This window comes from Phyllobates terribilis, unplaced genomic scaffold, assembly GCF_046119375.1.
Source record: "Phyllobates terribilis strain yellow unplaced genomic scaffold, ASM4611937v1 Scaffold_22__1_contigs__length_20350403, whole genome shotgun sequence".
Classification (NCBI taxonomy): Eukaryota; Metazoa; Chordata; class Amphibia; order Anura; family Dendrobatidae; genus Phyllobates; species Phyllobates terribilis.
In genome coordinates, this window is record NW_027362782.1 from 4,733,115 (window position 1) to 4,749,850 (window position 16,736).

A 16,736-nucleotide genomic window follows, 5' to 3' on the forward strand; every position below is an offset into this window, starting at 1 on the left:
TGGTAGAGGGGTGGAGGTCGCAGAAGCTTAACAAGACAGTTTAAATGCCCCTTGGAAGAGACGTGCAGGTCGCAGTAGCTTAACAAGACAGTTTAAATGCCCCTTGGAAGAGGTTTGCAGGTCGCAGTAGCTTACCAAGACTATTTAATTGCCCCTTGGATGAGACGTGCAGGTCGCAGTAGATTAACAAGACAGTTTAAATGCTCCTTTGAAGAGCGTTTTAGGTCGCAGTAGCTTAACAAGACAGTTTAAATGCCTCTTGGAAGAGACATGCAGGATGCAGTAGCTTAACAAGACAGTTTAAATGCCCATTGGAAGAGACATGCAGGTCGCAGTAGCTTAACAAGATGGTTTAAATGCCCCTTGGAAGAGACGTGCAGGTCGCAGTAGCTTAACAAGACAGTTTAAATGCCCCTTGGAAGAGACGTGCAGGTCGCAGAAGCTTAACAAGACAGTTTAAATGCCCCTTGGAAGAGACGTGCAGATCACAGTAGCTTAACAAGATGGTTTAAATGCCCCTTGCAAGAGACGTGCAGGTCACAGTAGCTTAATAAGACGGTTTAAATGCCGCTTGGAGGAGACGAGCAGGTCGCAGTAGCTTAACAAGACAGTTTAAATGCCCCTTGGAAGAGACGTGCAGATCACAGTAGCTAAACAAGACGGTTTAAATGCCCCTTGGAAGAGACGTGCAGGTCGCAGTAGCTTAACAAGAAGACTTAAATGCCCCTTGGAAGAGCGGTGGAGGTCGCAGTAGCTTAAGAAAGCGTTTTAAATGCCCCTTGGAAGAGACGTGCATGTCGCAGTAGCTTAACAAGACGGTTTAAATGCCCCTTGGAAGAGACGTGCAAGTCGCAGTAGCTTAACAAGACTGGTTAAATGCCCCTTAGAAGAGACGTGCAGGTCGCAGTAGCTGAACAAGACAGTTTGAATGCCCCTTGAAAGAGACGTGCAGGTCGCAGTAGCTTAACAAGATGGTTTAAATGCCCCTTGGAAGAGCGGTGGAGGTCGCAGTAGCTTAACAAGACAGTTTCAATGCCCCTTGGAGGAGACGTGCAGGTCGCAGTAGCTTAACAAGATGGTTTAAATGCCCCTTGGAAGAGCGGTGGAGGTCGCAGTAGCTTAACAAGATGGTTTAAAGGCCCCTTGGAAGAGACGTGCAGGTCGCAGTAGCTTAACAAGACAGTTTAAATGCCCCTTGGAAGAGACGTGCAGGTCGCAGAAGCTTAACAAGACAGTTTAAATGCCCCTTGGAAGAGACGTGAAGATCACAGGAGCTTAACAAGACGGTTTAAATGCCTCTTGCAAGAGACGTGCAGGTCGCAGTAGCTTAATAAGACGGTTTAAATGCCCCTTGGAAGAGACGTGCAGGTCGCAGTAGATTAACAGGACAGTTTAAATGCCCCTTGGAAGAGACGTGCAGGTCGCAGTAGCTTAATAAGACGGTTTAAATGCCCCTTGGAAGAGACGTGCAGATCACAGTAGCTTAACAAGACGGTTTAAATGCCAATTGGAAGAGACTTGCAGGTCGCAGTAGCTTAACAAGTCAGTTTAAATGCCCCTTTGAAGAGCAGTGGAGGTCGCAGTAGCTTAACAAGACGGTTTAAATGCCCATTGGAAGAGACGTGCACGTCGCAGTAGCTTAATAAGACGGTTTAAATGCCCCTTGGAAGAGACGTGCAGATCACAGTAGCTTAACAAGACAGTTTAAATGCCCCTTGGAAGAGACGTGCAGGTCACAGTAGCTTATCAAGAAGGTTTAAATGACCCTTGGAAGAGACGTGCAGGTCGCAGTAGCTTAACAAGACTGTTTAAAAGCCCCTTGGAAGAGCGGTGGAGGTCGCAGTAGCTTAACAAGATGGATTAAACGCCCCTTGGAAGAGCGGTGGAGGTCGCAGTAGCTTAAGAAAGCATTTTAAATGCCCCTTGGAAGAGAAGTGCATGTCGCAGTAGCTTAACAAGACGGTTTAAATGCCCCTTGGAAAAGTGGTGGAGGTTACAGTAGCTTAACAAGACAGTTTAAATGCCCCTTGGAAGAGACGTGCAGGTCACAGTAGCTTATCAAGAAGGTTTAAATGACCCTTGGAAGAGACGTGCAGGTCGCAGTAGCTTAACAAGACTGTTTAAATGCCCCTTGGAAGAGCGGTGGAGGTCGCAGTAGCTTAACAAGATGGATTAAATGCCCCTTGGAAGAGCGGTGGAGGTCGCAGTAGCTTAAGAAAGCATTTTAAATGCCCCTTGGAAGAGACGTGCATGTCGCAGTAGCTTAACAAGATGGTTCAAATGCCCCTTGGAAAAGTGTTGGAGGTTACAGTAGCTTAACAAGACTGTTTAAATGCCCCTTGGAAGAGAGTGCAGGTCGCAGTAGCTTAACAAGATGGTTTAAATGCCCTTTGGAAGAGACGTGCAGGTCGCAGTAGGTTAACAAGATGGATTAAACGCCCCTTGGAAGAGCGGTGGAGGTCGCAGTAGCTTAAGAAAGCGTTTTAAATGCCCCTTGGAAGAGACGTGCATGTCGCAGTAGCTTAACAAGACGGTTTAAATGCCCCTTGGAAAAGTGGTGGAGGTTACAGTAGCTTAACAAGACGGTTTAAATGCCCCTTGGAAGAGACGTGCAAGTCGCAGTAGCTTAACAAGACTGTTTAAATGCCCCTTGGAAGAGAAGTGCAGGTCGCAGTAGCTTAACAAGACAGTTTAAATGCCCCTTGGAAGAGAAGTGCAGGTCGCAGTAGCTTAACAAGATGGTTTAAATGCCCCTTGGAAGAGAGGTGGAGGTCGCAGTAGCTTAACAAGACAGTTTAAATGCCCCTTGGAAAAGACGTGCAGGTCGCAGAAGCTTAACAAGATGGTTTAAATGCCCCTTGGAAGAGCGGTGGAGGTCGCAGTAGCTTAACAAGATGGATTAAAGGCCCCTTGGAAGAGACGTGCAGGTCGCAGTAGCTTAACAAGACAGTTTAAATGCCCCTTGGAAGAGACGTGCAGGTCGCAGAAGCTTAACAAGACAGTTTAAATGACCCTTGGAAGAGACGTGCAGATCACAGTAGCTTAACTAGACGGTTTAAATGTCCCTTGGAAGAGACGTGCAGGTCGCAGTAGATTAACAAGACAGTTTAAATGCCCCTTGGAAGAGACGGGCAGGTCGCAGTAGCTTAATAAGACGATTTAAATGCCCCTTGGAAGAGAAGTGCAGATCACAGTAGCTTAACAAGACGATTTAATTGCCCATTGGAAGAGACGTGCAGGTCACAGTAGCTTAATAAGACAGTTTAAATGCCGCTTGGAAGAGACGTGCAGGTCGCAGTAGCTTAACAAGACGGTTTAAATGCCCCTTTGACAAGCGGTGGAGGTCGCAGTATCTTAAGACGGTTTAAATGCCCATTGGAAGAGAGGTGGAGGTCACAGTAGCTTAACAAGACAGTTTGAATGCCGCCTGAAAAAAGAGGTTTGCAGGTCGCAGTAGCTTACCAAGACTATTTAATTGCCCCTTGGATGAGACGTGCAGGTCGCAGTAGATTAACAAGACAGTTTAAATGCTCCTTTGAAGAGCGTTGGAGGTCGCAGTAGCTTAACAAGACAGTTTAAATGCCTCTTGGAAGAGACATGCAGGATGCAGTAGCTTAACAAGACAGTTTAAATGCCCATTGGAAGAGACATGCAGGTCGCAGTAGCTTAACAAGATGGTTTAAATGCCCCTTAGAAGAGACGTGCAGGTCGCAGTAGCTTAACAAGACAGTTTAAATGCCCCTTGGAAGAGACGTGCAGGTCGCAGAAGCTTAACAAGACAGTTTAAATGCCCCTTGGAAGAGACGTGCAGATCACAGTAGCTTAACAAGATGGTTTAAATGCCCCTTGCAAGAGACGTGCAGGTCACAGTAGCTTAATAAGACGGTTTAAATGCCCCTTGGAGGAGACGAGCAGGTCGCAGTAGCTTAACAAGACAGTTTAAATGCCCCTTGGAAGAGACGTGCAGATCACAGTAGCTAAACAAGACGGTTTAAATGCCCCTTGGAAGAGACTTACAGGTCGCAGTAGCTTAACAAGAAGACTTAAATGCCCCTTGGAAGAGCGGTGGAGGTCGCAGTAGCTTAAGAAAGCGTTTTAAATGCCCCTTGGAAGAGACGTGCATGTCGCAGTAGCTTAACAAGACGGTTTAAATGCCCCTTGGAATAGTGGTGGAGGTTACAGTAGCTTAACAAGACGGTTTAAATGCCCCTTGGAAGAGACGTGCAAGTCGCAGTAGCTTAACAAGACTGGTTAAATGCCCCTTAGAAGAGACGTGCAGGTCGCAGTAGCTGAACAAGACAGTTTGAATGCCCCTTGAAAGAGACGTGCAGGTCGCAGTAGCTTAACAAGATGGTTTAAATGCCCCTTGGAAGAGCGGTGGAGGTCGCAGTAGCTTAACAAGACAGTTTCAATGCCCCTTGGAGGAGACGTGCAGGTCGCAGTAGCTTAACAAGATGGTTTAAATGCCCCTTGGAAGAGCGGTGGAGGTCGCAGTAGCTTAACAAGATGGTTTAAAGGCCCCTTGGAAGAGACGTGCAGGTCGCAGTAGCTTAACAAGACAGTTTAAATGCCCCTTGGAAGAGACGTGCAGGTCGCAGAAGCTTAACAAGACAGTTTAAATGCCCCTTGGAAGAGACGTGAAGATCACAGGAGCTTAACAAGACGGTTTAAATGCCTCTTGCAAGAGACGTGCAGGTCGCAGTAGCTTAATAAGACGGTTTAAATGCCCCTTGGAAGAGACGTGCAGGTCGCAGTAGATTAACAGGACAGTTTAAATGCCCCTTGGAAGAGACGTGCAGGTCGCAGTAGCTTAATAAGACGGTTTAAATGCCCCTTGGAAGAGACGTGCAGATCACAGTAGCTTAACAAGACGGTTTAAATGCCAATTGGAAGAGACTTGCAGGTCGCAGTAGCTTAACAAGTCAGTTTAAATGCCCCTTTGAAGAGCAGTGGAGGTCGCAGTAGCTTAACAAGACGGTTTAAATGCCCATTGGAAGAGACGTGCACGTCGCAGAAGCTTAATAAGACGGTTTAAATGCCCCTTGGAAGAGACGTGCAGATCACAGTAGCTTAACAAGACAGTTTAAATGCCCCTTGGAAGAGACGTGCAGGTCACAGTAGCTTATCAAGAAGGTTTAAATGACCCTTGGAAGAGACGTGCAGGTCGCAGTAGCTTAACAAGACTGTTTAAAAGCCCCTTGGAAGAGCGGTGGAGGTCGCAGTAGCTTAACAAGATGGATTAAACGCCCCTTGGAAGAGCGGTGGAGGTCGGAGTAGCTTAAGAAAGCATTTTAAATGCCCCTTGGAAGAGAAGTGCATGTCGCAGTAGCTTAACAAGACGGTTTAAATGCCCCTTGGAAAAGTGGTGGAGGTTACAGTAGCTTAACAAGACAGTTTAAATGCCCCTTGGAAGAGACGTGCAGGTCACAGTAGCTTATCAAGAAGGTTTAAATGACCCTTGGAAGAGACGTGCAGGTCGCAGTAGCTTAACAAGACTGTTTAAATGCCCCTTGGAAGAGCGGTGGAGGTCGCAGTAGCTTAACAAGATGGATTAAACGCCCCTTGGAAGAGCGATGGAGGTCGCAGTAGCTTAAGAAAGCATTTTAAATGCCCCTTGGAAGAGACGTGCATGTCGCAGTAGCTTAACAAGATGGTTCAAATGCCCCTTGGAAAAGTGGTGGAGGTTACAGTAGCTTAACAAGACTGTTTAAATGCCCCTTGGAAGAGACGTGCAGGTCGCAGTAGCTTAACAAGACAGTTTAAAGGCCCCTTGGAAGAGAGTGCAGGTCGCAGTAGCTTAACAAGATGGTTTAAATGCCCTTTGGAAGAGACGTGCAGGTCGCAGTAGGTTAACAAGATGGATTAAACGCCCCTTGGAAGAGCGGTGGAGGTCGCAGTAGCTTAAGAAAGCGTTTTAAATGCCCCTTGGAAGAGACGTGCATGTCGCAGTAGCTTAACAAGACGGTTTAAATGCCCCTTGGAAAAGTGGTGGAGGTTACAGTAGCTTAACAAGACGGTTTAAATGCCCCTTGGAAGAGACGTGCAAGTCGCAGTAGCTTAACAAGACTGTTTAAATGCCCCTTGGAAGAGAAGTGCAGGTCGCAGTAGCTTAACAAGACAGTTTAAATGCCCCTTGGAAGAGAAGTGCAGGTCGCAGTAGCTTAACAAGATGGTTTAAATGCCCCTTGGAAGAGCGGTGGAGGTCGCAGTAGCTTAACAAGACAGTTTAAATGCCCCTTGGAAAAGACGTGCAGGGCGCAGAAGCTTAACAAGATGGTTTAAATGCCCCTTGGAAGAGCGGTGGAGGTCGCAGTAGCTTAACAAGATGGTTTAAAGGCCCCTTGGAAGAGACGTGCAGGTCGCAGTAGCTTAACAAGACAGTTTAAATGCCCCTTGGAAGAGACGTGCAGGTCGCAGAAGCTTAACAAGACAGTTTAAATGACCCTTGGAAGAGACGTGCAGATCACAGTAGCTTAACTAGACGGTTTAAATGTCCCTTGGAAGAGACGTGCAGGTCGCAGTAGATTAACAAGACAGTTTAAATGCCCCTTGGAAGAGACGGGCAGGTCGCAGTAGCTTAATAAGACGATTTAAATGCCCCTTGGAAGAGACGTGCAGATCACAGTAGCTTAACAAGACGATTTAATTGCCCATTGGAAGAGACGTGCAGGTCACAGTAGCTTAATAAGACAGTTTAAATGCCGCTTGGAAGAGACATGCAGGTCGCAGTAGATTAACAAGACAGTTTAAATGCCCCTTGGAAGAGACGTGCAGGTCGCAGTAGATTAACAAGACAGTTTAAATGCCCCTTGGAAGAGACGGGCAGGTCGCAGTAGCTTAATAAGACGATTTAAATGCCCCTTGGAAGAGACGTGCAGATCACAGTAGCTTAACAAGACGATTTAATTGCCCATTGGAAGAGACGTGCAGGTCACAGTAGCTTAATAAGACAGTTTAAATGCCGCTTGGAAGAGACGTGCAGGTCGCAGTAGCTTAACAAGACGATTTAAATGCCCCTTTGACAATCGGTGGAGGTCGCAGTATCTTAAGACGGTTTAAATTCCCATTGGAAGAGAGGTGGAGGTCACAGTAGCTTAACAAGACAGTTTAAATGCCCCTTGGAAGAGACATGCAGGTCGCAGAAGCTTAACAAGAAGGTTTAAATGCCCCTTGGAATAGACGTGCAGGTCGCAGTAGCTTAACAAGACTGTTTAAATGCCCCTTCGAAGAGCGGTGGAGGTCGCAGTAGCTTAACAAGTGGATTAAACGCCCCTTGGAAGAGCAGTGGAGGTCGCAGTAGCTTAACAAGACGGTTTAAATGCCCCTTGGTAGAGACGTGCAGGTCACAGTAGCTTAACAAGACGGTTAAAATGCACTTTGGAAGAGACGTGCAGGTCGCAGTAGCTTAACAAGACGGTTTAAATGCACCTTGGAGGAGACGAGCATGTCGCAGTAGATAAACAAGATGGTTTAAATGCCCCTTGGTAGAGACGTGCAGGTCGCAGTAGCTAAACAAGAGGGTTTAAATGCCCCTTGGAAGAGCGGTGGAGGTCGAAGTAGCTTAACAAGACGATTTAATTGCCCATTGGAAGAGACGTGCAGGTCACAGTAGCTTAATAAGACAGTTTAAATGCCGATTGGAAGAGACGTGCAGGTCGCAGTAGTTTAACAAGACGGTTTAAATGCCCCTTTGACAAGCGGTGGAGGTCGCAGTATCTTAAGACGGTTTAAATTCCCATTGGAAGAGAGGTGGAGGTCACAGTAGCTTAACAAGACAGTTTAAATGCCCCTTGGAAGAGACATGCAGGTCGCAGAAGCTTAACAAGAAGGTTTAAATGCCCCTTGGAAGAGAATTGCAGGTCGCAGTAGCTAAACAAGACCGTTTAAATGCCCCTTGGAAGAGACGTGCAGGTCGCAGTAGCTTAACAAAGCGTTTTAAATGCCCCTTGGAAGAGACGTGCATTTCGCAGTCAGTAGCTTAGCAAGACGGTTTAAATGCCCCTTGGAAGAGACGTGCAAGTCGCAGTAGCTTAACAAGACGGTTTAAATGCTCCTTAGAAGTGACTTGCAGGTCGCAGTAGCTTAACAAGACAGTTTAAATGCACCTTGGAAGAGACGTGCAGGTCGCAGTAGCTTAACAAGATGGTTTAAATGCCCCTTGGAAGAGAGGTGGAGGTGCAGTAGCTTAACAAGACAGTTTAAATACCCCTTTGAAAAGCGGTGGAGGTCGCAGTAGCTTAACAAGACGGTTTAAATGCCCCTTGGAAGAGAGGTGGAGGTCGCAGTAGCTTAACAAGACAGTGTAAATGCACCATGGAAGAGATGTGCAGGTCGCAGTAGCTTAATAAGACAGTTTAAATGCCCCTTGGAAGAGACGTGCAGGTCGCAGTAGCTTAACAAGACAGTTTAAATGCCCCTTGGAAGAGACGTGCAGGTTGCAGTATCTTAACAAGACAGTTTAAATGCCGCTTGGAAGAGACGTGCAGGTCGCAGTAGCTTAACAAGACGGTTTAAATGCCCCTTGGAAGTGCGGTGGAGGTCGCAGTAGCTTAACAAGACAGTTTAAATGCCCCTTGGAAGAGACGTGCAGAGCGCAGTAGCTTAACAAAGAGTTTTAAATGCCCTTGGAAGAGACGTGCATGTCGCAGTAGCTTAGCAAGACGGGTTAAATGCCCCTTGGAAAAGTGGTGGAGGTTACAGTAGCTTAACAAGACGGTTTAAATGCCCCTTGGAAGAGACGTGCAAGTCGCAGTAGCTTAACAAGACGGTTTAAATGCCCCTTAGAAGTGACGTGCAGGTCGCAGTAGCTTAACAAGACAGTTTAAATGCCCGTTGGAAGAGACTTGCAGGTCGCAGTAGCTTAAAAAGATGGTTTAAATGCCCCTTGGAAGAGCGGTGGAGGTCGCAGTAGCTTAACAAGACAGTTTAAATGCCCCTTGGAAGAGAGGTGGAGGTCGCAGTAGCTTAACAAGACAGTTTAAATGCCCCTTGGAATAAACGTGCAGGTCGCAGTAGCTTAATAAGACGGTTTAAATGCCCCTTGGAAGAGACGTGCAGGTCGCAGTAGCTTAACAAGACAGTTTAAATGCCCCTTGGAAGAGACGTGCAGGTCGCAGTAGCTTAACAAGACGGTTTAAATGCCACTTGGAAGAGACGTGCAGGGCGCAGAAGCTTAACAGGACGGTTTAAATGCCCCTTGGAAGTGGAGTGGAGGTCGCAGTAGCTTAACAAGACGGTTTAAATGCCCCTTGGAAGAGACTTGCAGGTCTCAGTAGCTTAACAAGACGGTTTAAATGCCCCTTGGAAGAGACGTGCATGTCGCAGTAGCTAAACAACACGGTTTAAATGCCCCTTGGAAAAGTGGAGGAGGTTACAGCAGCTTAACAAGACTGTTTAAATGCCCCTTTGAAGAGACGTGCAAGTCGCAGTAGCTTAACAAGACTGTTTAAATGCCCCTGAGAAGAGACGTGCAGGTCGCAGTAGCTTAACAAGACAGTTTAAATACCCCTTGGAAGAGACGTGCAGGTCGCAGTAGCTTAACAAGATGGTTTAAATGCCCCTTGGAAGAGCGGTGGAGGTCGCAGTAGCTTAACAAGACAGTTTAAATGCCCCTTGGAAGAGACGTGCAGGTCGCCGTAGCTTAACAAGACAGTTTAAATGCCCCTTGGAAGAGGCTTGCAGGTCGCAGTAGCTTACCAAGACTATTTAAATGCCCCTTGAAAGAGACATGCAGGTCGCAGTAGCTTAACAAGACGGTTTAAATGCCCATTGGTAGAGACGTACAGGTCGCAGTAGCTTAACAAGATGCTTTAAATGCCCCTTGGAAGAGACGTGCAGATCGCAGTAGCTTAACAAGACAGTTTAAATGCCGCTTGGAAGAGACGTGCAGGTCGCAGAAGCTTAACAAGACAGTTTAAATGCCCCTTGGAAGAGACATGCAGATCACAGTAGCTTAACAAGACGGTTTAAATGCCCCTTGCAAGAGACGTGCAGGTGGCAGTAGCTTAATAAGACGGTTTAAATGCCCCTTGGAAGAGACTTGCAGGTCACAGTAGCTTAACAAGATGGTTTAAATGCCCCTTAGAAGAGCGGTGGAGGTCGCAGTTGCTTAACAAGACGGTTTAAATGCCCCTTGGAAAAGTGGTGGAGGTTACAGTAGCTGAACAAGACGGTTTTAATGCCCCTTGGAAGAGGCGTGCAAGTCGCAATAGCTTAACAAGACTGTTTAAATGCCCCTTAGAAGAGACGTGCAGGTCGCAGTAGCTTAACAAGACAGTTCAAATGTCCCTTGGAAGAGACGTGCAGGTCGCAGTAGCTTAACAAGATGGTTTAAATGCCCCTTGGAAGAGGGGTGGAGGTCGCAGTAGCTTAACAAGACAGTTTAAATGCCCCTTGGAAGAGACGTGCAGGTCGCAGTAGCTTAACAAGACAGTTTAAATGCCCCTTGGAAGAGGCTGGCAGGTCGCAGTAGCTTTCCAAGACTATTTAAATGCCCCTTGGAAGAGACGTGCAGGTCGCAGTAGCTTAACAAGATGGTTTAAAAGCCCCTTGGAAGAGCGGTGGAGGTCGCAGTAGCTTAACAAGATGGTTTAAATGCCCCTTGTAAGAGACATGCAGGTCGCAGTAGCATAACAAGACAGTTTAAATGCCCATTGGAAGAGACGTACAGGTCGCAGTAGCTTAACAAGATGGTTTAAAGGCCCCTTGGAAGAGATGTGCACGTCGCAGTAGCTTAACAAGACAGTTCAAAAGCCCCTTGGAAGAGACGTGCAGGTCACAGAAGCTTAACAAGATGTTTTAAATGCCCCTTGGAAGAGACGTGCAGATCACAGTAGCTTAATAAGACGGTTTAAATGCCCCTTGGAAGAGACGTGCAGGTCGCAGTAGCTTAACAAGACAGTTTAAATGCTACTTGGAAGAGACTTGCAGGTCGCAGTAGCTTAACAAGATGGTTTAAATGCCCCTTGGAAGAGCGGTGGAGGTCGCAGTAGCTTAATAAGACGGTTTAAATGCCCATTGGAAGAGACATGCAGGTCGCAGTAGCTTAATAAGACGGTTTAAATGCCCCTTGAAAGAGACGTGCAGGTCGCAGTAGCTTAACAGGACAGTTTAAATGCCCCTTGGAAGAGACGTGCAGGTCGCAGTAGCTTAAAAAGACGGTTTAAATGCACCTTGGAAGAGACGTGCAGGTCGCAGTAGCTTAACAATGCGGTTTAAATGCCCCTTGGAAGTGCTGTGGAGGTCGCAGTAGCTTAACAAGACAGTTTAAATGCCCCTTGGAAGAGATGTGCAGGTCGCAGTAGCTTAAAAAGATGGATTAAACGCCCCTTGGAAGTGCTGTGGAGGTCGCAGTAGCTTAACAAGACAGTTTAAATGACCCTTGGTAGAGACGTGCAGGTCACAGTAGCTTAACACGACGGTTAAAATGCTCTTTGGAAGAGCGGTGGAGGTCGCAGTAGCTTAACAAGATGGTTTAAATGCCCCTTGGAGGAGACGTTCATGTAGCAGTAGATTAACAAGACGGTTTAAATGCCCCTTGGTAGAGACGTGCAGGTCGCAGTAGCTAAACAATAGGGTTTAAATGCCCCTTGGAAGAGCGGTGGAGGTCGAAGTAGCTTAACAAGACGATTTACTTGCCCCTTGGAATAGACGTGCAGGTCACAGTAGCTTAATAAGACGGTTTAAATGCCCCTTGGAAGAGACGTGCAGGTCGCAGTAGCTTAACAAGACAGTTTAAATGCCCCTTGGAAGAGGCTGGCAGGTCGCAGTAGCTTTCCAAGACTATTTAAATGCCCCTTGGAAGAGACGTGCAGGTCGCAGTAGCTTAACAAGATGGTTTAAAAGCCCCTTGGAAGAGCGGTGGAGGTCGCAGTAGCTTAACAAGATGGTTTAAATGCCCCTTGTAAGAGACATGCAGGTCGCAGTAGCATAACAAGACAGTTTAAATGCCCATTGGAAGAGACGTACAGGTCGCAGTAGCTTAACAAGATGGTTTAAAGGCCCCTTGGAAGAGATGTGCAGGTCGCAGTAGCTTAACAAGACAGTTCAAAAGCCCCTTGGAAGAGACTAGCAGGTCACAGAAGCTTAACAAGATGTTTTAAATGCCCCTTGGAAGAGACGTGCAGATCACAGTAGCTTAATAAGACGGTTTAAATGCCCCTTGGAAGAGACGTGCAGGTCGCAGTAGCTTAACAAGACAGTTTAAATGCTACTTGGAAGAGACTTGCAGGTCGCAGTAGCTTAACAAGATGGTTTAAATGCCCCTTGGAAGAGCGGTGGAGGTCGCAGTAGCTTAATAAGACGGTTTAAATGCCCATTGGAAGAGACATGCAGGTCGCAGTAGCTTAATAAGACGGTTTAAATGCCCCTTGAAAGAGACGTGCAGGTCGCAGTAGCTTAACAGGACAGTTTAAATGCCCCTTGGAAGAGACGTGCAGGTCGCAGTAGCTTAAAAAGACGGTTTAAATGCACCTTGGAAGAGACGTGCAGGTCGCAGTAGCTTAACAATGCGGTTTAAATGCCCCTTGGAAGTGCTGTGGAGGTCGCAGTAGCTTAACAAGACAGTTTAAATGCCCCTTGGAAGAGATGTGCAGGTCGCAGTAGCTTAAAAAGATGGATTAAACGCCCCTTGGAAGTGCTGTGGAGGTCGCAGTAGCTTAACAAGACAGTTTAAATGACCCTTGGTAGAGACGTGCAGGTCACAGTAGCTTAACACGACGGTTAAAATGCTCTTTGGAAGAGCGGTGGAGGTCGCAGTAGCTTAACAAGATGGTTTAAATGCCCCTTGGAGGAGACGTTCATGTCGCAGTAGATTAACAAGACGGTTTAAATGCCCCTTGGTAGAGACGTGCAGGTCGCAGTAGCTAAACAATAGGGTTTAAATGCCCCTTGGAAGAGCGGTGGAGGTCGAAGTAGCTTAACAAGACGATTTACTTGCCCCTTGGAATAGACGTGCAGGTCACAGTAGCTTAATAAGACGGTTTAAATGCCCCTTGGAAGAGACGTGCAGGTCGCAGTAGCTTAACAAGACGGTTTAAATGCCCCTTGGAAGAGACATGCAGGTCGCAGTAGCTTAACAAATTATTTTAAATGCCCCTTGGAAGAGACGTGCATTTCGCAGTAGCTTAGCAAGACGGTTTAAATGCCCCTTGGAAGAGACGTGCAAGTCGCAGTAGCTTAACAAGATGGTTTAAATGCCCCTTAGAAGTGACGTGCAGGTCGCAGTAGCTTAACAAGACAGTTTAAATGCCCCTTGGAAGAGACGTGCAGGTCGCAGTAGCTTAACAAGATGGTTTAAATGCCCGTTGGAAGAGCGGTGGAGGTGCAGAAGCTTAACAAGACAGTTTAAATGCCCCTTGGAAGAGACGTGCAGGTCGCAGTAGCTTAACAAGACAGTTTAAATGTCCCTTGGAAGAGACGTGCAGGTCGCAGTAGCTTAACAAGACGGTTTAAATGCCACTTGGAAGAGACGTGCAAGTCGCAGTAGCTTAACAAGACAGTTTAAATTCCCCTTGGAAGTGCGGTGGAGGTCGCAGTAGCATTACAAGACAGTTTAAATGCCCCTTGGAAGAGACATGCAGGTCGCAGAAGCTTAACAAGACGGTTTAAATGCCCCTTGGAAGAGACGTGCAGGTCGCAGTAGCTTAACAAGATGGATTAAACGCCACTTGGAAGAGCGGTGGAGGTCGCAGTAGCTTAAGAAAGCGTTTTAAATGCCCCTTGGAAGAGACGTGCATGTTACAGTAGCTTAACAAGACGGTTTAAATGCCCCTTGGAAAAGTGGTGGAGGTTACAGTAGTTTAACAAGACGGTTTAAATGCCCCTTGGAAGAGACGTGCAAGTCGCAGTAGCTTAACAAGACTGTTTAAATGCCCCTTAGAAGAGACGTGCAGGTCGCAGTAGCTTAACAAGACAGTTTAAATGCCCCTTGGAAGAGAAGTGCAGGTCGCATTAGCTTAAGAAGATGGTTTAAATGCCCCTTGGAAGAGCGGTGGAGGTCGCAAAAGGTTAACAAGACAGTTTAAATGCCCCTTGGAAAAGACGTGCAGGTCGCAGTAGCTTAAAAAGACGGTTTAAATGCCCCTTGGAAGAGAAGTGCAGGTCGCAGTAGCTTAACAAGATGGTTTAAATGCCCCTTGGAAGAGCGGTGGAGGTCGCAGTAGCTTAACAAGATGGTTTAAAGGCCCATTGGAAGAGACGTGCAGGTCGCAGTAGCTTAACAAGACAGTTTAAATGCCCCTTGGAAGAGACGTGCAGGTCGCACAAGCTTAACAAGACAGTTTAAATGCCCCTTGGAAGAGACGTGCAGATCACAGTAGCTTAACAAGACGGTTTAAATGTCCCTTGGAAGAGACGTGCAGGTCGCAATAGCTTAACAAGATGGTTTAAATGCCCCTTGGAAGAGCAATGGAGGTCGCAGTAGCTTAACAAGACGGTTTAAATTCCCATTGGAAGAGTCGTGTAGGTTGCAGTAGCTTAACAAGACAGTTTAAATGCCCCTTGGAAGAGACGTGCAGGTCGCAGTAGCTTAACAAGACAGTTCAAATGTCCCTTGGAAGAGACGTGCAGGTCGCAGTAGCTTAACAAGATGGTTTAAATGCCCCTTGGAAGAGGGGTGGAGGTCGCAGTAGCTTAACAAGACAGTTTAGATGCCCCATGGAAGAGACGTGCAGGTCGCAGTAGCTTAACAAGACAGTTTAAATGCCCCTTGGAAGAGGCTTGCAGGTCGCAGTAGCTTTCCAAGACTATTTAAATGCCCCTTGGAAGAGACGTGCAGGTCGCAGTAGCTTAACAAGATGGTTTAAAAGCCCCTTGGAAGAGCGGTGGAGGTCGCAGTAGCTTAACAAGATGGTTTAAATGCCCCTTGTAAGAGACATGCAGGTCGCAGTAGCATAACAAGACAGTTTAAATGCCCATTGGAAGAGACGTACAGGTCGCAGTAGCTTAACAAGATGGTTTAAAGGTCCCTTGGAAGAGATGTGCAGGTCGCAGTAGCTTAAAAAGACAGTTCAAAAGCCCCTTGGAAGAGACGTGCAGGTCACAGAAGCTTAACAAGACGGTTTAAATGCCCCTTGGAAGTGCGGTGGAGGTCGCAGTAGCTTAACAAGACAGTTTAAATGCCCCTTGGAAGAGACATGCAGGTCGCAGAAGCTTAACAAGATGGTTTAAATGCCCCTTGGAAGAGAATTGCAGGTCGCAGTAGCTTAACAAGACGGTTTAAAAGCTCCTTGGAAGAGACGTGCAGGTCGCAGTAGCTTAACAAAGAGTTTTAAATGCCCTTGAAAGAGACGTGCATGTCGCAGTAGCTTAGCAAGACGGGTTAAATGCCCCTTGGAAAAGTGGTGGAGGTTACAGTAGCTTAACAAGACGGTTTAAATGCCCCTTGGAAGAGACGTGCAAGTCGCAGTAGCTTAACAAGACGGTTTAAATGCCCCTTAGAAGTGACGTGCAGGTCGCAGTAGCTTAACAAGACAGTTTAAATGCCCTTTGGAAGAGACTTGCAGGTCGCAGTAGCTTAGCAAGATGGTTTAAATGCCCCTTGGAAGAGCGGTGGAGGTCGCAGTAGCTTAACAAGACAGTTTAAATGCCCCTTGGAATAGACGTGCAGGTGGCAGTAGCTTAATAAGACGGTTTAAATGCCCCTTGGAAGAGACGTGCAGGTCGCAGTAGCTTAACAAGACACTTTAAATGCCTCTTGGAAGAGACGTGCAGGTCGCAGTAGCTTAACAAGACGGTTTAAATGCCACTTGGAAGAGACGTGCAGGTCGCAGTAGCTTAATAAGTCGGTTTCAATGCCCCTTGGAAGAGACGTGCAGGTCGCAGTAGCTTAACAAGATGGTTTAAATGCCCCTTGGAAGAGCGTTGGAGGTCGCAGTAGCTTAACAAGACAGTTTAAATGCCCATTGGAAGAGACGTGCAGGTCGCAGTAGCTTAACAAGATGGTTTAAATGCCACTTGGAAGAGACGTGCAGGTCGCAGTAGCTTAACAAGACGGTTTAAATGCCCCTTGGAAGAGACGTATAGGTCGCAGTAGCTTAACAAAGCTTTTTAAATGTCCCTTGGAAGAGACGTGCATGTCGCAGTAGCTAAACAACACGGTTTAAATGCCCCTTGGAAAAGTGGTGGAGGTTACAGTAGCTTAACAAGACGGTTTAAATGCGCCTTTGAAGAGACGTGCAAGTCGCAGTAGCTTAACAAGACTGTTTAAATGCCCCTTAGAAGAGACGTGCAGGTCGCAGTAGCTTAACAAGACAGTTTAAATACCCCTTGGAAGAGACGTGCAGGTCGCAGTAGCTTAACAAGATGGTTTAAATGCCCCTCGGAAGAGCGGTGGAGGTCGCAGTAGCTTAACAAGACAGTTTAAATGCCCCTTGGAAGAGACGTGCAGGTCACAGTAGCTTAACAAGACAGTTTAAATGCCCCTTGGAAGAGGCTTGCAGGTCGCAGTAGCTTACCAAGACTATTTAAATGCCCCTTGAAAGAGACATGCAGGTCGCAGTAGCTTAACAAGACGGTTTAAATGCCCATTGGAAGAGACGTACAGGTCGCAGTAGCTTAACAAGATGCTTTAAATGCCCCTTGGAAGAGACGTGCAGTTCGCAGTAGCTTAACAAGACCGTTTAAATGCCGCTTGGAAGAGACGTTCAGGTCGCAGAAGCTTAACAAGACAGTTTAAATGCCCCTTGGAAGAGACGTGCAGATCACAGTAGCTTAACAAGACGGTTTAAATGCCCCTT